This window comes from Eleutherodactylus coqui, chromosome 5 (genome assembly GCF_035609145.1).
Source record: "Eleutherodactylus coqui strain aEleCoq1 chromosome 5, aEleCoq1.hap1, whole genome shotgun sequence".
NCBI classification, from domain to species: Eukaryota; Metazoa; Chordata; class Amphibia; order Anura; family Eleutherodactylidae; genus Eleutherodactylus; species Eleutherodactylus coqui.
Window position 1 is genome coordinate 14248344 of NC_089841.1, and position 22540 is coordinate 14270883.

Sequence of the window (22540 nt, forward strand, 5' to 3'; positions counted from 1 at the left end):
AGCATCCTGGGCGTAATGCAAAGCAGTAATTTATTCCTCCAAAATCTTGCTACGTTTCAACCCCATTGGGGTCTTTGTCAAGCTTGACAAAGACCCCAATGGGGTCGAAACGTAGCAAGATTTTGGAGGAATAAATTACTGCTTTGCATTACGCCCAGGATGCTGCCATTCCTTTATTGAGACATTGGACTACTATGTTCCCTCCACAGTGATAGCGTCCTCCTATGTTCCCTCCACAGTGATAGCGTCCTCCTATGTTCCCTCCACAGTGATAGCGTCCTCCTATGTTCCCTCCACAGTGATAGCGTCTTCCTATGTTCCCTCCACAGTGATAGCCTCCTCCTATGTTCTCACCACAGTGATAGCGTCCTCCTATGTTCCCTCCACAGTGATAGCGTCCTCCTATGTTCCCTCCACAGTGATAGCGTCCTCCTATGTTCCCTCCACAGTGATAGCGTCCTCCTATGTTCCCTCCACAGTGATAGCGTCCTCCTATGTTCCCTCCACAGTGATAGCGTCCTCCCATGTTCCCTCCACAGTGATAGCGTCCTCCCATGTTCCCTCCACAGTGATAGCGTCCTCCCATGTTCCCTCCACAGTGATAGCGTCCTCCTATGTTCCCTCCACAGTGATAGCGTCCTCCTATGTTCCCTCCACAGTGATAGCGTCCTCCTATGTTCCCTCCACAGTGATAGCGTCCTCCTATGTTCCCTCCACAGTGATAGCGTCCTCCTATGTTCCCTCCACAGTGATAGCGTCCTCCTATGTTCCCTCCACAGTGATAGCGTCCTCCTATGTTCCCTCCACAGTGATAGCGTCCTCCTATGTTCCCTCCACAGTGATAGCGTCCTCCTATGTTCCCTCCACAGTGATAGCGTCCTCCTATGTTCCCTCCACAGTGATAGCGTCCTCCTATGTTCCCTCCACAGTGATAGCGTCGTCCTCTGTTCCCCCCACACAGTGATAGCGTCCTCCTATGTTCCCTCCACAGTGATAGCGTCCTCCTATGTTCCCTCCACAGTGATAGCGTCCTCCTATGTTCCCTCCACAGTGATAGCGTCCTCCTATGTTCCCTCCACAGTGATAGCGTCCTCCTATGTTCCCTCCACAGTGATAGCGTCCTCCTATGTTCCCTCCACAGTGATAGCGTCCTCCTATGTTCCCTCCACAGTGATAGCGTCCTCCTATGTTCCCTCCACAGTGATAGCGTCGTCCTCTGTTCCCCCCACACAGTGATAGCGTCCTCCTATGTTCCCTCCACAGTGATAGCGTCCTCCTATGTTCCCTCCACAGTGATAGCGTCCTCCTATGTTCCCTCCACAGTGATAGCGTCCTCCTATGTTCCCTCCACAGTGGTAGTGTCCTCCTATGTTTCCCTCTCCACAGTGATAGCGTCCTACTATGTTCCCTCCACAGTGATGGCGTCCTCCTATTGTCAGGGAAATTCTGTATACAGCACCAATCAGGTCCACCCCAATGCCACGTTGCCGGCAGTAAAGAAAAAACACCACACACGGAGGTCTGGTATAGTTCCTCACACGGGGAAATAACTGTACACTTTATTACAGGTTACATGGGGCTTTATGCCCCTTATAACGTCCTTAGAAGTGTGTAGCTGTTCTTATTGGCCCAAATCCACCGCATAACTATATATGTGATGTCCGCAGTTCCGCCTGAGGCAGTGTTAGTCATATACGTAGTTAAACAGTTTTTATCTAGATAAGGTGCTTCTGGGAAAACAGCCAAGCACGCGGCCTTCGTATCCGGTTCTGTATCATCTCTGAATTTCTGGACACATCTCTCTCGGCCTTGCAAAGCTTTTAGCATAATATCTAATTAAGGTCCATATTAAGTTTTTATTTTTTTTTGCATAGAGTTAGTATACATATAAAGAAGAAAGATATATAACAATATAGATATACATACATCTACCTACATACACAAGTATTTCCCTCTCAAAACCCTCTAAAAACTTAATATGGAGATCAAGTACCAGGCCTTGCACTCTCCCTTGTGTCAGGGTCTCTCCACTGCCCGTAAGGCCCTACTCTCAGGAGGGGGGGGGGGATCCCTACCTCACCTCAGAAGGAGGCCATGGATTCCCTGGGCTTATTCTCCGGGCATCCATACCCTCGATCTGTACCAGTTAACACCCAGCAGAGTGCGCCTTCGCTGGAACCTATGGTCTTCTGACCGGAGCAGGCGTAGTCCTAGTCCATCTCTCCATGTCTTTGGTAGCGTACTGTAGTTGGCATTATCGGGACTGGCTCTTCATCTTTTTCAAACAAGGGAAATGTTGGTGTCACTTTGTCCATTCCCTTACTCATACTCCTTTTGATCAAAGGGATAATACACATACAGGAAATCAGCAGGACTAATACAACAAGGCCCAGGATCATACCTACTTGAATCAGGACTTTCTGCCATCCCTTCAGCCATGACAAGTATATGTCCCAAGGATCTGTAACCCCTGAATGCCTTTTAAGTTCTTCTGATAGACTGGCTAATCTTTTAATGGCGACAGTCACTTTACCTATAGGTCCGGTGTTATCGGGAATGTAGGTGCAGCAAGTTTCGCCAATCATCTTACATACTCCACCTTTTTCTGCTTAAATCATATCCAGGGCCATTCTATTTTGGAACGTCATGGATGCAGTGGACCCTAACTGGTCAGCTAACCCTTGCAAAGCATCCCTGGTGTAGTTTACAAACCTCTGCTGATTGTAATAGCTATAATTTATCCAGTCTACATTCTTGTTAACAGTGACAATAGCAAATAGGGATTCAAAGCCTGCCTTAACCTGATCCCTGGCCTTTGAATTCATCTGGCACCCCGCTTGGCACTCCTATCGCATCTATACATACATGTGGATCAAAGCTACCACATGGAGCGTCAACTTCTCTCTTAGTACGATGCGGTGCTGGATTCTCACCCTCAGTGTAGTCTTCATATTGCACATTTGATTGTATTAATTTCTTCTGATCCCTGAAACAGGGGGCTTGTGTACAGTAGTCAAAGGTGTATGTGGCTATGTGTGTGTTAGAGGAATTGTACCACAATGTCACTTCCCCTTCATATTCTCCGGACCTGGGGTTCCAGTTTCCCTCCTTTCCTGCCCCTGAACGTGTGACGGCCACCTCTGCCCAGACTCCCCACCCTGCCCATAGTATGGAAAGGATATGCAGGATCATGAGTTTTGTGCTTCGGGACCCAGGGCCTTTTTGCAGTGTGAAGCATGAATCCAAGTGGGCTTTCCTTCGAGTTTGCCTGCAGTTGGAGTGGTGAGCAACACGTGTTAGGGACCTTCAAACCGGGTTTCTAGTCCTTCTCTCTCGAACTTTTTCACATACACCCGGTCACCTGGTTTCAGATCATGACCATCGTCTGTGGGACCTGGGAGAGAAGCAGAGACTACAGAATGTGTCACTGACAATTCCTTGGAGAGACCTATGACAAAATTAACAAGGGAATCATTCCCCAAGCTCAGCTACTATGGTATGTACCCTCCTGAGAAAAAAAAAAACTAATGGAAGGCACTCAATCCAAGATTTGCCCATTTCCTCCATTGCCTTTTGTATCTACTTTCCCCCTACTCCGTGGATGGTAGAATGTGTAAGAGGCCTGGGATATACCCAAAGCAGACATGATGTGTTACATTATTTCACTTGTGAAGAGTGTACCTTAGTTTGACTCAATCACTTCCAGTACTCCGTATCTGCAGATTATCTAATTTATGAGCTTCTGTGCGGTTACCTACTTATTTTTCTTGGTAACAGGGTAGGTCTCCAATCTGAAAAGACGTCAACAACAACAAGCACATATTCATACTTTCCAACAAGTGGGAGCTGAATGTAGTCAATTTGCAATCCCTGAAATGGGTAGAGTGGTCCCGGCAAGTGTTATGTGGCAAATCTACTTCTGCTATGTTGCCTACGGCATAGCTCATGCACGATTGGACGAATGATGCAGCAGCTGCAGAGAACCCAGGAGCCACCTGTCCTCATTCAAGCACCGCCATCATTGCTGCTTTGATAGGTGCGTCTTTCTGTGCACCAGCTAGGCCATCATGGGGCCCAGGAACCGTGGTAGGCAAGTTCTGTTGACTGTTCACCATACACCGTCCTGTTCTGCTGCTCCCGTTTTTAGTCCATTTTTCCTTTTCCTTCTTTGCTGGCTTGTAACTGTAAAGTCCTTAGCATATCAATGTCCAAAGTTTTTGTCAATGTCCAAAGTTTTTGTCAATGTCTTCTTTTCTTCCACGGCTTGAGGGCCATTGTCTTTGCTGTGTGGTCTGCGAGGGTCTTGCCTCTTGCTTCTCCAGTGTAGGAATTGATGTGAGCTCTCCACTTTGTCAGGTAGAAGTAGGGCCTCCATGAGACTCTGCACCGCTGCACCATTCTTAATTGGCTGTCCTACTGAGGTAAGAAACTGTCTGGCCTTCCATGTTGGGCCGTAATCATGAGCCTTGCCAAATGCATACCGGGAATCAGTGTAAATGTTTGCCATCTTACCTTCTGCCACTCTACACGCCTCAGTGAGGGCCTTCAGTTCCGCTTCTTGTGCTGTGACATGCGGAGGCAGAGCTTCTGCTTTTAGGACATCTTGTTGTGTGACCACTGCATATCCGGTGTAGAATCGTCCATCCTCACCCTGGTACCATCTACAAAAAGCTCAAAATATGTATTGTTAACAGGGGGGTTCAGTAACTGTTTTTAAAACTTAAATTTTCTTGTTGCATCAATGCTAGATGATTATTCTGATATTCTATTTCACATAGATCAGAATCTTGTTGCAAAAAATTTAAAAATAGCTGATCTGTAATGCCTAGATCACCTATGCCCTCTCCTCCTCCCTTTAGAACCAGGATACTCAATTGGAAAAGAGTAACCGGGTTCAAAGTAGTACAACATTGGAAAAAGATGCTATGAGGCATGAAGAGGGCTGGATCTGACAGGCCAGAGATTAAGTGCTTGGGTTGTACTTGTGTGCATATGGTCTGGATGTCATGAGGTTTGAGGACCACTAGGGGGTAGTCCAGAACCGTAACCTTGTTCCCCTCGCAGAAGTCATGGACCATGCGGTAGGTGTCCACATGGACACCTCTTTGTGTCTTTTCTTGACTGGAAAAGGTGTTTGCTGGAGGATATATCTCGCGCTAAACCCCATTGGAACCAAGTCTCCCACTTGTCCCTCATCAACATTTCTTGTGGGAAACTAAAGGGATACTGTTCGACCCAGGGGTGTGTGTCCTGGTTTCAAACATACCATCATAGGAGGTACATTCAATTTCCCTATGTCTGTCTTGGAGGTGGCCAACAATTTGTCAGGACCTGCGTAAAACTGAGTTTCTGCAGCGGCTGTCAGGAGAAACACATGAGTCAGATCCACCAAGAGAGCATTTAGTATACAAAACTCTTCTGAACTGGCATCTGAGGTCTCAACCCATACCGATCCATCCGGGGAGAATTTGATGGATGCAGATAAGGTCTGTAAGAAGTCAGCGCCAATAACAGAGACATAAGTTACATCAGGGCAGAACAATCTACAAATATCTATCGATATTTGAAATGTGATATCCTTTAAGCAAATTCATTATTAATGTGATCCTGCCTGCAATGTCTCATCAAATTTGAGACAAAAAAAACTTTTTCTGGCTGCCCAAGATTCTCACCCCCTCCTTTGTGGACAAGAGAGGGATGACCCATTACATACTTTTACATCATCTAGCTCCACCCCTTCGATTGTGGCCGTTTGCGTGTTTCTTCATGCTTTCATTTAAAATTTACAATCTGCACATCCACATCACAAACAAGTAAAGTCTTATGCAGGGGGAGGAAAACTTTTATCCCCAGTCAATATCTGCACCACACATTTTACATTCATCACAGCCTGAACACTGGTCATTAACTCTCATCCATCCCTGCGGTCAAGTCTGCCCCGTCACCCACTCCATTTGAAGCTGTACCAGGACATACAGATACACAGAAAAAAAGTGTGACAAACAAACATACATCAGTTGAAAAACATTGAGGTGAGAGTTATAATGTTATAAAGTACATGATTCTATTGAGATGAGATTGTGAATAAGTGCTATTTTTAACAATTTGTGTGAAAAAGTTTGCAGAGTGACTGAGACATTCTTTCTTTTTTAGTGAAGCTGTTATATGCTATATTAAACGCTGGTGTCTTTTAGAATCCGTGGGTGTCTTCCAGCCCCCCTGTCTTTCCTTCTCTGTCTGTGACCCTGAGCAAAGAGTGTAGTCCGAGAATGACAGCCCCCACCTTTGCAAAATAAGTGACTGTTATCGCTCTGTGAATATGAAATACAGACTGAACAAAGTTGTTTTAATTTAACTATTCCCTCTATTTAAATGCATAAAGAATACATAACGCAACATGTTCTGCATTTTCAACCCCTGTATTTTTAAAAGCCCCCCCACAGGATGTGAGTGGGGTATAACTTTCTCACACTTGTATGAAAGAGACTAAGACGTGTCCATTTGTGCCCACAGACCTCAGCAAGAATGTACCTTAAAACTCCTATCTTTCCTGCCTTCTAAGACAGTATAATTCATTAGATTCATTACAAGCTTCTATTCCATTAAAGCAAACAAAGCTACTTTCCAAGGTTAGTATCATATTCTCTCCACTCTTATCTCTTGGCCGTGAAGGAGAAGAAGAAGACAGAAACAAGGAGAAGGGGGCCTGTCTCTGCCTTTGCAGCTGCAAGTAAACAATCTTTCTCTCACTAAAAGCAAGCTCAGTTAACCATTTGTGTATGTATATACACACGCACACATACATCTACATCTATCTACCTAGTATTATACACCTTTTCCTATATATCTATAGGTGACACAATCACATATTGATCCTCTCTCTGCCACCAAATCACATGCCTTGTAACCTTTCTTTCCACTATGCTTGCTCCCCATATTTTTCTCACTACCTGACCATCAATGTAACATTCAGTAGACACTCTCCCGATGCCGGGACAATATACCACATACTGTAATTTTAAACATTTCACTTACAGATACTTTCTTAGGCAAATAAATACATGTACATACTTAACTTTCCCTGACTGTCCCTCTGCTCCTCATTGCAGCACTTTCTAGTAAACCTTTGTCTTTCAAGGCACCCTTCTTGGTCCTAAGGACCTCCTCCCAGTCACCATACTGTAATCTACCGTGCGGGTCCATGTTACACATTTTCATAAGGGTTATCTTACATTTTACAAACTGGGACCCTTGTCTCTCCGCCACCAATTCATCTGCTCGGCTGCGGCCCTTAAGGGGCTCCACCTTTTTTAAAACCCAAAGCCCACGAGTTACCATGTAGAACTCTTAACCCAACCCGTTCGGTCACAAAGCACAGATAGTCCCTCCTGCTGCAAGACGCTAAACGTAAAACTCAACATAAAAAATATGCTGGTCTTATCTTGAGTTCTGTGAGTTGACCAGGCTCGGTTGCAGCAGGACAGCTTCTCAGTGGCGTGGATTTGGGCGGTCTGGGCTGTACGGCTTCGATTTTGCCACTCCACCATTGGGCGCCATCTGTCAGGGAAATTCTGTGTACAGCACCAATCAGGCCCATCCCAATGCCCCTGTTGTCAGTGGTAAAGTAAAAACACCACACACGGAGGTCTGGTATAGTTCCTCAGATGGGGAAATAACTGCGCACATTATTATAGATTACATGGGGCTTTAGTGAGTATACATATAAAGAAGAAAGACATATAACAATATAGATATACATATACGTATTTTCTACCTACATACACATGTATTTCCATCTCACTATGTACCCTCCACAGTGATATGGTCCTCCTAGGTTCCTTCAACAGTAATAGCATCCTCCTATATTCTCCCTCCACAGTGATAGCGTCCTCCTATGTTCCCCCTCCACAGTTAAGGCATCCTCCTATGGTCCCACTCCACAGTGATGGCATCCTTCTATGTTCCCCCTCCACAGTGATAGCGTCCTCCTATGTTCCCTCCACAGTAATAGCGTCTTTCTATGTTCCCCCACAGTGATAGCCTCCTTCTATGTTCCCTCCACAGTGATGGCATCCTCCTATGTTCCCTCCACAGTGATGGCCTCCTCCTATGTTCCCTCCACAGTGATAGCATCCTCCTACGTTCCCTCTACACAGTGATAGCGTCCTCCTATGTTCCCCTCTCCACAGTAATAGCGTCTTTCTATGATCCCCCACAGTGATAGCCTCCTCCTATGTTCTCACCACAGTGATAGCGTCCTCCTATGTTCCCCCTCTACAGTGATAGCATCCTCCTATGTTCCCCCTCCACAGTGATAGCGTCCTCCTACGTTCCCTCCACAGTAATAGCGTCCTTCTATGTTTTTTCCTCCACAGTAATGGTGTCCTCCTATGTTCTGCTCCACAGTGATAGCGTCATGCTGTATTCCCCCTTCACGCTGATAGTGTCCTCCTATGTTCCCTGCACAGGGATAGCATCCTCTTATGTTCCCCCTCCACAGTAATAGCGTCCTCTTATGTTCCCTCCACAGTAATAGCGTCCTCCTATGTTCCCTCCAGAGCAATGGTGTCCTCCTATGTTCCCCCTCCACAGTGATAGCGTCTTCCTATCTTCCCTCTACAGTGACAGTGTCCTCCTATGTTCCCCCTCCACAGTGATGGCGTCCTCCTATGTTCCCCCTCCAGAGTGATGGCGTCCTCCTATGTTCCCCCTCCACACTGATAGTGTCCTCGTATGTTCCCTCCACAGTGATACAGTCCTCCTATGTTCTCCCTCCACAGTGATGGCATCCTCCTATATTCCCCCTCCACAGTGATAGTGTCCTCCTATGTACCCTCCACAGTAATAGTGTCCTCCTATGTTCTTGCCACAGTAATAGCATCCTCCTATGTTCCCTCTTCACAGTGATAGCGTCCTCCTATGTTCCCTCTCCACAGTGATAGCGTCCTCCTATGTTCCCTCTCCACAGTGATAGCGTCCTCCTATGTTCTTGCCACAGTAATAGCATCCTCCTATGTTCCCTCTTCACAGTGATAGCGTCCTCCTATGTTCCCTCTCCACAGTGATAGCGTCCTCCTATGTTCCCTCTCCACAGTGATAGCGTCCTCCTATGTTCCCTCTCCACAGTGATAGCGTCCTTCTATGTTTCCCCACAGTGATATGGTCCTCGTATGTTCTCCCTCGACAATGATAGCATCCTCCTATGTTCCCTCCACAGTAGTAGCATCCTTACATGTTCCCCCACAGTTATAGATCTCTTTAGGCTGCTCATGAAGATTTTCATTTCCTGCACCATAGACAAAATTGAACCTCCCCCGATAGCACAGCCTGGAAGTACTGACTGGTCACCGGATCATCAAATCTAAAGTACTTTAGCCCTGAAAGTATGTCTTCCTCAGCTTTTTTATAGTAATCAGCTGATTGCCCCCTTTGACTGTAGGCTGGTCTGGCATCCCCATTCATTTTATTACACCCAGGTCACATGCCCCTCCTGTCCACCTTGCTACATAGTTTTCGTACTTTTGACATCTACAAATAATACCTACATTACCACACAAAACCCCATATGTTTTCCGTGACTAAAAATGCAGCAAATTGTCACAATTCCAGTCAGCACTAAATACATATCAGCGCTTTTAGGCTATTTTGTTTCAAACTGTAATAACACAAACCTTGACAATTTAGGCCTCCTGCACAAGGGCGGGTCGGATCCCGCATGCGGGACTTCTGCAGTGGAGTTCTTTCCGGTGCCCAGCCGGTGACCCCTGTATACCTGTCCGGCGTCTTCTGCGAGACCAGCGGATGTACCTGCTGGCCCTCCGTTGCGCATGCGCAGTAGTGGCTGGTGCTGGGGGTGACGCATGTCCCGCAATACTTTCGCAGTCCTCACTGTGGAAGTCCCACAGGACGGACGGCCTCCATTGTCTTCAATGGAAGCCATCCGTGCGTAACCTGCACAAAATAACAGCAAGCTGTGATTAATTCTCGTGAGCGTAAAATCGCAATTCATTACCGCTCGTGGAGGTGAAATGGTGTTTTGTCATTGAATGCTATGGGACTATATCTGCGGCGGAGTCTGAAGGCGAACACCTGCAGTGGACTCCGCAATACAAATACACCCGTGAGCAGAAAGCGTTATTCGTGACTATGGGCTTTAATTTTTTTTAATGCTGCGTTTTTTTAACATGAATGTCAATGGGACTTTCTAATGTTGAAAACGCATCGTACAAAAATCACCAAGCGCAAACTGGCGATGCGTTTTTTAACATTAACATTTAACGAACAGAAAATTTGTTTTGCAGAAGGCCTTCTAGTAATACCAGTGTAAGGTGTACGGAGGTCATATATATCACTACATGCAGCATCTTCATAACACCTGAACTAGAAGGACCACAAAGCCAGCGTGAGGTCGCTCCAAGGACACCTCCCATAAAATACAGGGAATGCAAAGTAAGTGCGCCTATAAACCCTACATGCATCCTGGAAGCAGAAAACAACTGACTGCAGCTGTCATGGCGGCCTGCAGAGGGCGAGGTCCATCTTCATGCAACTTTGTGAACAGAATTTTGTGGGGTGGGATTATGTTTTTTATTCCCATTTTAAGCAAATATTTTTATAAAAACAGTTTCTAAAAAATCGTAAATTTCTCTGTTTTATAAATGGTGCCATTTAAAAGTACAACTCATCCTGCAAAAAAACAAGCTCTCACACTATTATGTTAGTAAAAAAAAGTTATTGGAAGTCGGGAATGAAAACATTCAAATGAACAATGGCTGCAGGAAGGGGTTAAAGTGAAGCTGCCAGGAGTTGCAGGCTGCCCTATGGCTTAATACATCCCAACAGGCAGATACATTGCAGACATCTATATTGTATTCCAGATCGGTGCAGCGTTATACAGGAAACATACTTTAATAAGCAGAAGCGTGGAGAAGAGTCATTGGGGCGGATCCCCGCCTGGATCAGCTGTCAGTCCAACCGATCCAGGTGAAGAGAAGCCTATCTAGATGTTATGCTGCTTGTAGTTGGACATCAGCAACATCTAACAGGTTCCTGTAATACCTCCTTAAATGTTCCGCCTTATTCTCTCCAGTAATTGTATTGTTTTCCATAGCATTCTGTGTGGTTTTTATATTGTCTCATCCTCTTTCCATTCAGCTCCTATAATACCGGATCCTCTGATATCTTCTAGACAAGAGAATTTTTCTCGTTGACCCGTGAAGGATGGAGAAGGACAGGAACAAAATGGCAGAGAGTATATTAAATCTCACCCTAGAGATACTCTTCCGGCTTACTGGAGAGGTGAGAGATTCTGATGATGTCACATTACATTATTCTTATCTATGGTAATAACAGATGATGTCACTGGTTAGGGGGAAGATTCTGATGATGTCACAGTAAATCATTCTTATCTGTGGTAATGGCAGATGATGTCACTGGAGATGGGAGAGATTTTGATGATGTCACATTACATCATACTTATCTATGCTAATAGCTGATGATGTCACTGGAGAGGTGATTGAAATGTCTGTAATTATATTTTTTAATGCCTCCCTGCATGCAGGATTACACAGTAGTGAAAATGATTTCTAGTGATGGCTGTTGGACCCCTGTGTGTGATGAATGGGGAAGACTCCTGAGCGCAATCCGGGGGCCCCCACCTCACCCTCTGAGATATGAGGACATCAATGTACAGAAGATACTAGAACTCACCAACAAGATGGTTGAGCTGCTGACTGGAGAGGTGATGCTGCAGGGAATGCTGGGACATTATACAGTAACAGCACTGGAGGCTTCTGGGTGATGACTGTATATTGTGTTGTCAGGTTCCTATAAGGTGTCAGGATGTCGCTGTCTATTTCTCCATGGAGGAGTGGGAGTATTTAGAAGGACACAAGGATCTGTACAAAGACTCCATGATGGAGACCCGCCAGCCGCTCCCATCACCAGGTAATAGACAGGACTAAATCCATGGGGACTTTATTATCTGTATATAAAGAATGACTTCAGTGTCCATCTGTGTTTCCTGCAGTTCCATCCAGTAAGAGAAGAACCCCAGAGAGATGTCCCCGTCCTCTTCTTCCACAGGACCATCAGGTAGATGGAGATGTCCCTCTGATCTGTAGAAGGCTGTGAAGCTCTTGCCTTCAGTCTTTTTAGATGTCTTTTACTTGTGTGATGAGGCCGGTGGAGATGGCAGGATTACCGCTGACCAGAGACATTACACGTTGTATGGATCTTCTCCCAGTTTTCTGGCGGTGGAGACTGCTGGTGGGAATAAGGAGCCAACAGGTTGGATTTACATCTATCTGCTCCTTCATTTCCCCCCAGACAACCAGCGGGTGTGTAGTGACCCAGAGTAAAGGGGCCCCTCCATAAATGTCTGCATGCATTTGTCTAATCGTATTGTCATTGTCTTCTGTGTTGCATGATTGATGTGTATTGCATATCTGCAGCACTGTCATAGTTAACTGCCTGGTATGTGAGATGTCTGTCTGAAAATGTATCTTTTGTTTCTCATGTTACCTTGTTTTATATATGTGGATGCAAGTTGCATAAGAGAAGAGTAGTCTTCTGGTCTTTGAGCTTGGAACTTTTGAAAAGGAGTCACACAGAAGCCTTCAGCTTTGTGTGGTTTGGGATGGAACAGGTTGAGAGGAATTCAGCGCCTACCCTGGGCTTGCTTTACCCAGGAGATGCCAATGTTACCCTTAAACACTGAAAGAGAGAGAGAATGAGGAGCCGCCATGCAGCGCACCCCTTTTCCAAATATGAGTGATGACTGGTAGAGAGTTGGAGAGAGTAAAGAGTATTGCCGGGACCAGGACCCACAGATAACAGGACTGTGGTTTCTGCTGGCGTATAATACTGAACTGTACCAAGTTATTGCATGTAAACGAGCTTCACCAACCATTCCCGGTTTGGCTCTGAAAGTTAAATCCCTGTATGTGGACTCTTTATTGCTAACAACTGGATTCACCGCAGAGGATGGAACGGTGGTGTCACCTATGACAAAAAGGACTAAGGTAATCTACCAATAGGTTTCACTATCTTCATAGCCTGCCCTCAGCCCCTAAGACATGTCCCTTGTTATCCTCTGGGTGGGAGGCATTAGAGCCACCATGACAAGACCAAACTCTACTCAATTACACTGCAAAAAGGACCTTGCAACTATCTCTCGAGACTTTGAAGACCTCGGAAAGAAGGTGAAGGAACTAGGAGCACAGGTGGTCTTCTCATCCATCCTCGCTGTGAATGGCCATGGAATAAGAAGATGGAATAGGATTCTAGAGGTGAACAACTGGCTTAGTCAATGGTGCCATCAGCAAAGATTTGGATTCGTAAACCATGGAGTGAATTACCTATATGATGGACTGCTTGCTAGAGACGGGTTGCACCTTACAAAAACAGGTAAGCAGCATATATTTGGTGGGCGCCTTGCTTCACTCATTAGGAGAGCTTTAAACTAGAACAATATGGGAAGGGAAGTGAAAAGCCAGTTAAAAATATACAGATAATTAATACATTTGAGACCCTTGCTATTAGAAGTGGAAAGAAAGTACAAAGACAAAAAAATCAGAAGGCAAGTAGAGGAGCAAGAGACACCGATCACAAACTAAAATGTTTTTATTCAAATGCACAAAGCATGGGAAACCAACAAGGAGAATTTGAGCTCCTAACACAGGAAGAGAAATGTGATGTCATAGGCATCGCGGAAACTTGGTGGAATGATACACATGATTGGAACACAAGGCTTGATGGATACAACTTATTTATAAGAAACAGACCAAAAAAAAGGGGAGGAGGAATTGCATTGTATGTTAGGAAAACATTCATCTCCACTGAGATTCAAGCATCAGAGCTGGGAGTTCTGTAGAAACTGTTTGGATAAGAATACGAGGAGAGAACAACAGAAAGGACACTATTGTAGGCATTTGCTATAGGCCACCTGGACAAGCAGAAGATATTGATGAACTATTTCTACCTCAGATGGCCAAGCACTCCAAAAAGCATGACCTAGTGATTATGAGAGATTTTAACCATCCAGACATTTGTTGGGAATCTCTCTCAGTAATGGATCCAACAAATTCTTATCCGCTCTTGCTGACAAATTTATCTTCCAAAAGGTCGAAGACAAAACTAATGAATCTGTTATCTTGGATCTAATTTTTAACAGGGAGGAAATGGTTAAGGAAGTAAGAGTGCCTGGTCCTTAGGATGCAGTGATCATGCTATCCTTGAATTTTGGATAAAAAGGGGAAGAAGACCTGAGAAAACTCAGACCTCAAGGTTGGATTACAGAAAGGCAGATTTCAATAAACTCAGAATGAGGATAGGAAGAATCCAATGGCTGGATGTTCTTAAGGATAGAAATGTCCAAGACAGTTGGGAAATATTACGAAATGAGATTCTCAAAGTACAATCGTTAACAATCCCTAAAAGAAGAAAGAATGGGAAGCATTTAGAGAGACCAGGATGAACACAGAACTTGCACACATGTTAAAAACAAAGAAAAATATGTTTATCAAATGGAAAGGGGGAAATATCTAAAGAAGAATATAATGCGGTCTGCAGAAACTGTAGGGCAAGTGTCAGGAAAGCTAAAGCTAATAATGAATTGAGGCTTGCAACAGAGGCCAAAAGCAATAAAAATGAACTTTGGGGTATGTTAAAAGCAAAAGAAAAGTCTAAGATGCTATTGGATGCTTACAAGATGAAAATGGTGAATTGGTTAAGAATGATATTGAGAAGGCCGAACTTTTAAATTCCTATTTTGTATCTGTTTTTCTCTCAGAAAGTAGATGGAACATCAACGGATCTTCCCTGTGCTTTTGGGGGAATAAAAGAATGCAGGCTATCTGTAATAAGAGAGATGGTGAGGGAATACTTAACTTACTTAAATTAATTCAAGTCTCAAGGTCAAGATGAATTGCATCCTAAGATACTAAAGGAAGCAGCGGAGGTAATTGCTGAACCACTCGCCATAATTTTTGAAAATTCCTGGAGAACAGAAGTCCTAGAAGATTGGAAAAGGGCAAATGTTGTCCTATCTTCAAAAAAGGGAAGAAGGTGGATCCAGGAAACTACAGACCTGTGAGCCTGACTTCTATACTGGGAAAGATCTTTGAGCAAATTATTAAACAGCATGTATGCAAGTACTTGGATGAAAATGGAGTAATTAACCAGAGCCAGCATGAGTTTGTAACAAACAAGTCATGCCAGACAAATCTAATTTCCTTCTATGATAGTATTATTGACTGGGTTGATCAGGGATATGTGGTGGGTATAGTTTATCTTGACCTCCGTAAAGCATTTGACAAGGTATTTCATACCATACTTATTGAAAAAATAACCAAATATGGGATTGACAAGGCAACGGTTAGGTGGATTCACAACTGGCTGAGTAATCATACTGAAAGAGTGGTCATAAGTGGCTGCACATTCAAGTGGAAGAATGTATCAAGTGGGGTACCACAAGGCTCTGTCCTAGGCCCAGTGTTGTTCAACATTTTTATAAATGATCCGGAGAAGGGAATTGATGGAAAGCTGATCAAATTTGCCGATGATGCAAAGCTAGATGGGATAGCTAACACTAGGAAAGAGAGAGAGAGTATTCAAAAAGATCTAGAAATGCTTAAACAGTGGGCAGCAACTAACAGAATAGTATTTACAAAGGAGAAATGCAAAGTCCTATATCTGGGCAAGAAAAATGAAAAAAGCACATACAGAATGGGAGGAATTGAGCTAAGCAGCAGCACATGTGAAAAAGACTTGGGTATACTAATAGATCACAAACTCAACATGAGTCAGCAATGTGATGCAGCAGCCAAAAAGGCAAACACAATTCTGGGATGTATTAAGAGAAGCATAGAGTCCAGATCACGTGAGACTTAGCCAGACTTCATTTGGAATACTGTGTCCAGTTCTGGGCACCCCACTTTAAAAAAAGACATAGACAAACTGGAGCAAGTTCAGAGAAGAGTTACCAAGATGGTGAGCAGCCTGCAAATCATGTCCTGTGAGGAACGGTTAAAGGATCTGGGATTGTTTAGCTTGCAGAAGAGAAGGCTGAGTGGAGACTTAATAGCAGTCTACAAATATCTGAAGGGCTGTCACACTGCAGAGGGATCAGCTCTATTCTCATCTGCACAAGGAAAGACCAAAAGCAATGGGATGAAACTGAAAGGGAGGAGACACAGGTTAGATATTAGAAAAAACTTTCTGACAGCGAGGGTGATCAATGAGTGGAACAGGTTACCACGGGAGGTAGTGAGTTCTCCTTCAATGAAAGTGTTCAAACAAAGACTGAACAAATATCTGTCTGGGATGATTTAGTATATCCTGTACTGAGCAGGGGGTTGGACCCGATGATCCTGGAGGTCCCTTCCAACTCAACCATTCTATGATTCTGTGATCTATGATTCTATGATACCCCACTGGGACCCACTCCTTGGATGCTGCAGATGTGTCTGGTAGATGCTGATCTCCTCCACTGAGACAACATGCAGCGTGTCTAGCCATGCCGGTTATACATGTGAAGAAGGTTCCTGAGGGGACATTGAGCTGCCATCTAATATCTATGCCCGGCTTCTAGACCTGCAGCCATGTGGCTCAGATAACTACTCCTGTCAGGTCATTATGTCATAAAACATTCCACATGACTTATCCAACCGTCTGCTGACTTTTACAATATTTGTCTCACAGCTTTTGCATCAGGATGAAGATCTGACTAATATTAATACTACAGAGATAAATGTGAGGGGCGATCAGCCGTGTAAAGAGGAGATTCCTACAGATAACTGCCCAGGTGAGTAGTAACAACTAGACTGTGTGGCATGTCTCAAAACAGGGGTAATTATATAGGCCTGATTGTGTTGGGCACATGGGGCAATAAAACTGGGCATTCCTCCTCCCATGCTTGCTGCAAACCTGACATTTTTGGGGGGTATTTCTTGACCTCGGTTGCAGGGATTAGGTGTAAAAAGTGGCACTCTGTGAACCTTCACACCTCCTCACAAACTCGTAAGCTTGCTGAGGTGCAGGGGTCTCAAAGAGAAGGGGCTCAACAAGCTGCTCCTGGAACTGCAGGAAGGTGAGCGTTCCCGGGGACTTCTTGTAGTGTACATAGGCATTACAGGTAGTGATCTGAATAAGGTAGATTGTACCATTGGATAACGGCAATTACATGTCCGGGGACCGCTCAACGAGGCCTCTGGTCACTGCTCCGAGCTGTCGGCTACCTTTTGTTAGCCAGGAACAAGGAGATTTTAAATTTCCTGGACCCTCACTGGCTTCTGTGCAGGTCTCAGCCATTTTGGCAGTGGGCGTGTGCGCAGAAACTGGGGAAGGTCTGTGGAGGAAAATCATTGCTGGAGAACATTGTCTAGGCCTTAGGTAAGTAGCTTCATCTTTCATCACAGATCAGACCTGTGAGGGAGATGAAACTAATTTTTTAAACTTTTTTTTAAACTTTCATGTGATCTCTGCTATCCATTCAATAATAGCTATCACAATACAGGGAACCACACTGCAGCCATGGTTATAAGTCCAAGCTGTCGGCTACCTCTGGAAGCCGATAGCAGGGAGCTGTTGCACTCCCTGACCCCGCAGTTCTATTCTACAGGGCCAACATATTTAAACGGCCCTGTAGAATAAATCCCAGTCACCCAGGACGTGAAACGTGAATGAGTGGTCACTAGGGGGTTAATAGATCGTCTAGGGCCCTTATATAATAATGACAGTCAGTTAGTTACTTATAAGACCAGACTCAGATTTGCAGTTTTTGGTGAATTTTTTTTGCAAATATTTTTATCATCAGAAATAGAAGGAAACCTATAAAGAACGAGTCCTTCATTATAACAGAAGACGCATCTGCTAATCCAGTATCTGAGCTGAAGGCTTCATTTGTAGACTCTGGTATAGATCCAGCATCAAATAATGGACAACATACTGTAGCATACTGCATGGTCTTGTCCAGGACATATCAGCAGGCATGCCTGAAGCCGGATGGACCACATTGTAGGCAGTTATAATGCCATGTGCTAGATGTTGGCACTCTTGTGTTTTCTGTTAGACTTCTAGTATGGAGCTAAACAACTTAAGGCGGTGACACTGGTGTGTGTACTAATCCGGCCTTACACTTGCTCCACCACCATGACTTCTTCATACATGACCATATTGCTCCTCCCTTCTGTGATAAAGTACATGTAGCAGTCAGGAGTGTGTGAGATGGACACCACCTAATAGCACTGACTCACATGGACCTTTATGGTTCTCCACTGAGCATTTACTAGAAGAGTGGTGACAGCTACACTGATACATGACCCTATGAAGATGGGGGCTTCAACACAGAAGGGGGGAACTGCAAGAGAACAGCCTGGTGGCTGGACATCATGATCTGCTGGTCCTCTCTCAGAGCTCTACTGATAGACTGGGATCTTTTTCCCAGTGAGTTAATAACTGAGTTTTGCCACCTGACTTGTAGTTGGTATTGAAATGTTTCTCATCTTTATGTAGTGCATACATATCTGCAATGATATTTTGGGCTCAATTTGAGCTTTCAATTTATATATTCACGTAATAGCATGTTTTTTGAACTATGAGAGGAAACCCATGCAAACACAGGAAGAACATACAAATTCCATGCAGATTTGAAACCAGGACCCCAGTGCTCCAAGGCAACAGTGTTAACCATGAAGCTACCATGCTGTTTAATAATATCACTATAACTTGTGAAATAATAAAATCAGTTTTATCCTTGACAGATGACGGTATCAGGAGCTCAGAGGGACATCTGGTATCTGCAGATTGTAAAGCACAAGTTTGTGGTATTACGCAAGATACAGATGAAAAACCTGCCATTATCCCAGATATCCCCTCAGCCCCTCACAGCAAAGATCCATCATCTGATCCTCTTATACAGGTCCCATTTTCTGATTCACCACAGACTTATCAACAGAAGAAAGGTCACAGAAAGGGAGAACATCGAAGAGCTCACACAGGGGAGAAGCCATATTCATGTCCAGAATGTGGGAAATGTTATACTCAGATTTCAAGTCTTGTTACACATAAAAGAACTCACACAGGAGAGAAGCCATTTTCATGTTCAGAATGTGGGAGATGTTTCACAAGGAAATCGTATCTTGTAAGACATAAGCGAATTCACACAGGGGAAAAGCCATTTTCATGTTCAGAATGTGGGAAGTGTTTTACTCAGATTTCAAGTCTTATTACACATAAGAGAATTCACACAGGAGAGAAGCCATTTTCATGTTCAGAATGTGGAAAATGTTTTACAAGTAAATCACATCTTGTTACACATAAGAGAATTCACACACAAGAAAAGCCATTTTCATGTCCAGAATGTGGTAGATGGTTTACCAGGAAATCATATCTTGTTACACATAAGAGGATTCACACAGGAGAGAAGCCATTTTCTTGTTCAGAATGTGGGAAATGTTTTACAATGAAACCATATCTTATTACACATAAGAGAATTCACACAGGTAAGAAACCATTTTCATGTTCAGAATGTGGGAAATGTTTTACTCATATTTCAAGTCTTGTTAGACATGAGAGAATTCACACAGGAGAGAAGCCGTTTTCATGTTCAGAATGTGGGAAATGTTTTACAGATCAATCACATCTTGTTAGACATCAGAAAATTCACACAGAGAAGAAGCCATTTTCATGTTCCGAATGTGGGACGTGTTTTACCCAGATTTCAAGTCTAGTTACACATAATAGAGTTCACACAGAAGAGAAGCCATTTTAAAGCCTAGAATGTAAGACATTTTTAACAATGAAATCAAGTCTTGTTACACATGAATCAAATAAAGAACCTGCCATTATCCCAGTTATTCTTTCAGCCCTTCATAGCAAATAGTCATTGTTGTTGCAATAAGTTTACGGACCAGGTATATCTTGCTTGTCTCAAATTTGTTATGTATCTGCAGCTGCTTTGGAAATCAACACATCACACTCAGGCGGGTGTAATCAGAATGATATCTGTTTATTCTGTCATATAACAACTTCTATAGTCTTAGTCAAAGGATGCGTCTATCTTCCTAGCCAATAAAAGAAGCGTGGAAAATTGTAGAAGTTTGTAGAATACTATAGAATATTAGTTCTGCTTTGTCATTTTGTTTTTGAACATAAGAGCTCATGCTATGTCAACTTAAAGGAGATGTCTCGAGGAAGCAGTGAATTTTTTTTTTTGCCCAGTCCCCCTAATTAAGTATACATTATTAAGCCCCCCTGTAAATGACATTTCTAGCTGGTTCGTACTTACCGTTCCAGCGTTTCAGCAACTTATAAAAGTTTCCCCAAGATGGCCGCCGGCTCTTTTCCCGTCGCTCGCTGCAGCCCGACGTGCGCGCTCCCGAGACGCTACCAGCTGTGTCTCCATGGCAACCAGACGCCCCACAGCCGCCGACCGGACCCACCGCAGCCGCCGACCAGTCACCCACCACCAGGCAGCAGGTAACCGGCGCAGCCCCCCCCATCACAGCGGCAGCCCCCCCGGAGCAGCGACAGCCCCCCCCGGCCCAGCGCTACTTCCCCCGGAGCAGCGACAGCCCCCCTCGGCCCAGCGCTACTTCCCCCGGCGCAGCGACAGCCCCCCCATCGCAGCGACAGCCCGGCGCAGCGAAAGCCCCCCCCCCCCCCGGCCCATCACTTACCAGGACAGCTGGACGGCGGGACAGCTGGGCGGCTTCTCCGGACAGCTCGGCAAGACAGCTCTTGCTTTTTTAGACGCGCTTGCGCAGTCCGGTCTTCTCCATTCAGCACGAGCCGCTCCAGCGCGCTCCCGAGCAGTGACAGCTCGTCTGCGCATGCGCAGAAGAGCTGTAGCGGGGAGCACACTGAAGCGGCTCGTGCTGAATGGAGAAGACCGGACTGCGCAAGCGCGTCTAAAAAAGCAAGCTGCCGGCGAATTTAGACGGAACCATGGAGACGAGGACGCTAGCAACGGAGCAGGTAAGTGGAATAACTTCTGTATGGCTCATATTTAATGCACGATGTATATTACAAAGTGCATTTATATGGCCATACGGAAGTGTATAACCCCACTTTGTTTCGCGAGACCACCCCTTTAAGGCCCATTTACGTGGCACGAATGTTGATCAAAAGATGACTGACACTCGTCCCCGCACATACTCACTCCCGAGCTGTTGCACAGGAGCGACTATCGTTGGCTTGCAATGGGGCGGCTGGAGGAGATTCTCTTCTCCCCCGCCACTCTCCATTCGCTTAACATAGCAGCCTTTCAGTACTGAACGACTGCTATTTACACTGCACGCTCATTGTTCAGCTAATCGTCCATCATTTTTGCAGCATAAGAGATGGATGGCGAGCTGAATGATGAGCCTTCAGTGTAAATATCAGGCATTAGGTACTGAATGTCATGTTAAGTGAATGAAGAGGAGCGGGGGAGAGGGAGGAGAGGAATCTCCTCCTGCCATCCTGGTTCCCTGCTGGCTGCACTGTCAGAAAGCCAGCTGTACTCGTTTCTGTGTAGCATCATGTGAGCGAGGACACACAGGGATGAGTGTCGGGCATCGTTCGCCCGACATTCGTCCCGTATAAATGGGTCTTTAGTGTCTTATCAAAGGTGGTTCTTCTGGCCATCTCATCTTGATAGACAAGTAGAAGAAGTTACGCAATGTGAAAATCTCAGGCCTGAATATGATTTCGTCTTTTCTATGTGAAGGTCTCGGGCCTGAATATGATTTTGTCTTGTCTACCACTTCTTACTACAGCTAAAGAGGATTTTCTGGGCATACTGCTAGCAGTACAACTCTGCAAAATTTACTAATCGCATATCATGTTTAGCTCGAACCATCAATGTAATGTAACATTGGAATGTGAAAACTTAAGTTACTGTTCAATCTAAGATAATATATCTAAGCAACAATGTATGTTTATGTGAAAACAAGTTTATCAGGCATAAAGCCCGCCCTGCGTCATATTACTATATAAGTTGTGACATCTGTAATAAAGGTAGACATAGACCTGTCTGTAGCAAAGTACACCAGGCAGCATCCACGAATGATATTAATAAAATGAATGCATCACAAAGGATGCTCCTTTATTTTTCCAAAAACATGCAAGCAACGTTTCAACTCCAAGAAAGAGTCTTTGTCAAGCTTGATAAAGACTCCCTCTTGGAGTTGAAACGTTGCTTGCATGTTTTTCTTTTTGGGAGAATAAAGGAGCATCCTTTGTGATGCATTCATTTTAATAATACCAGTCGTGGATGCTGCCTGGTGTACTTTGCTGTGGTCTACTTTGGAGCTCTGGAGTCAGCTCCTTTTTACTGGGTGGTGCATTGCGGTTAGCCTCACACCAAGTGGTGATTACCTGTGAGGGCTGCTGCTACTTCCACTTTCAATAGACCTGTCTGTGTCACTGCTTTCTCATGGCGGCCGCCATAAACACCTCTGATTTGGAGCCTCACAGCATATTGACGGAGCAATTGAATTTCCGTAACAAATTTGTGCTCAAAAACATGGGGCTTGGAGAAACAAGAGGACCACCTACA

General features: G+C 44.6%; 1 pseudogene; it reads left to right on the plus strand.

The window, feature by feature from the left end:
* The window catches only part of LOC136629066 (zinc finger protein 585A-like), a 138015-nt pseudogene extending 117934 nt beyond the window's left edge, over positions 1-20081 (plus strand).
* Positions 20082-22540: the final 2459 nt, after the last annotated feature.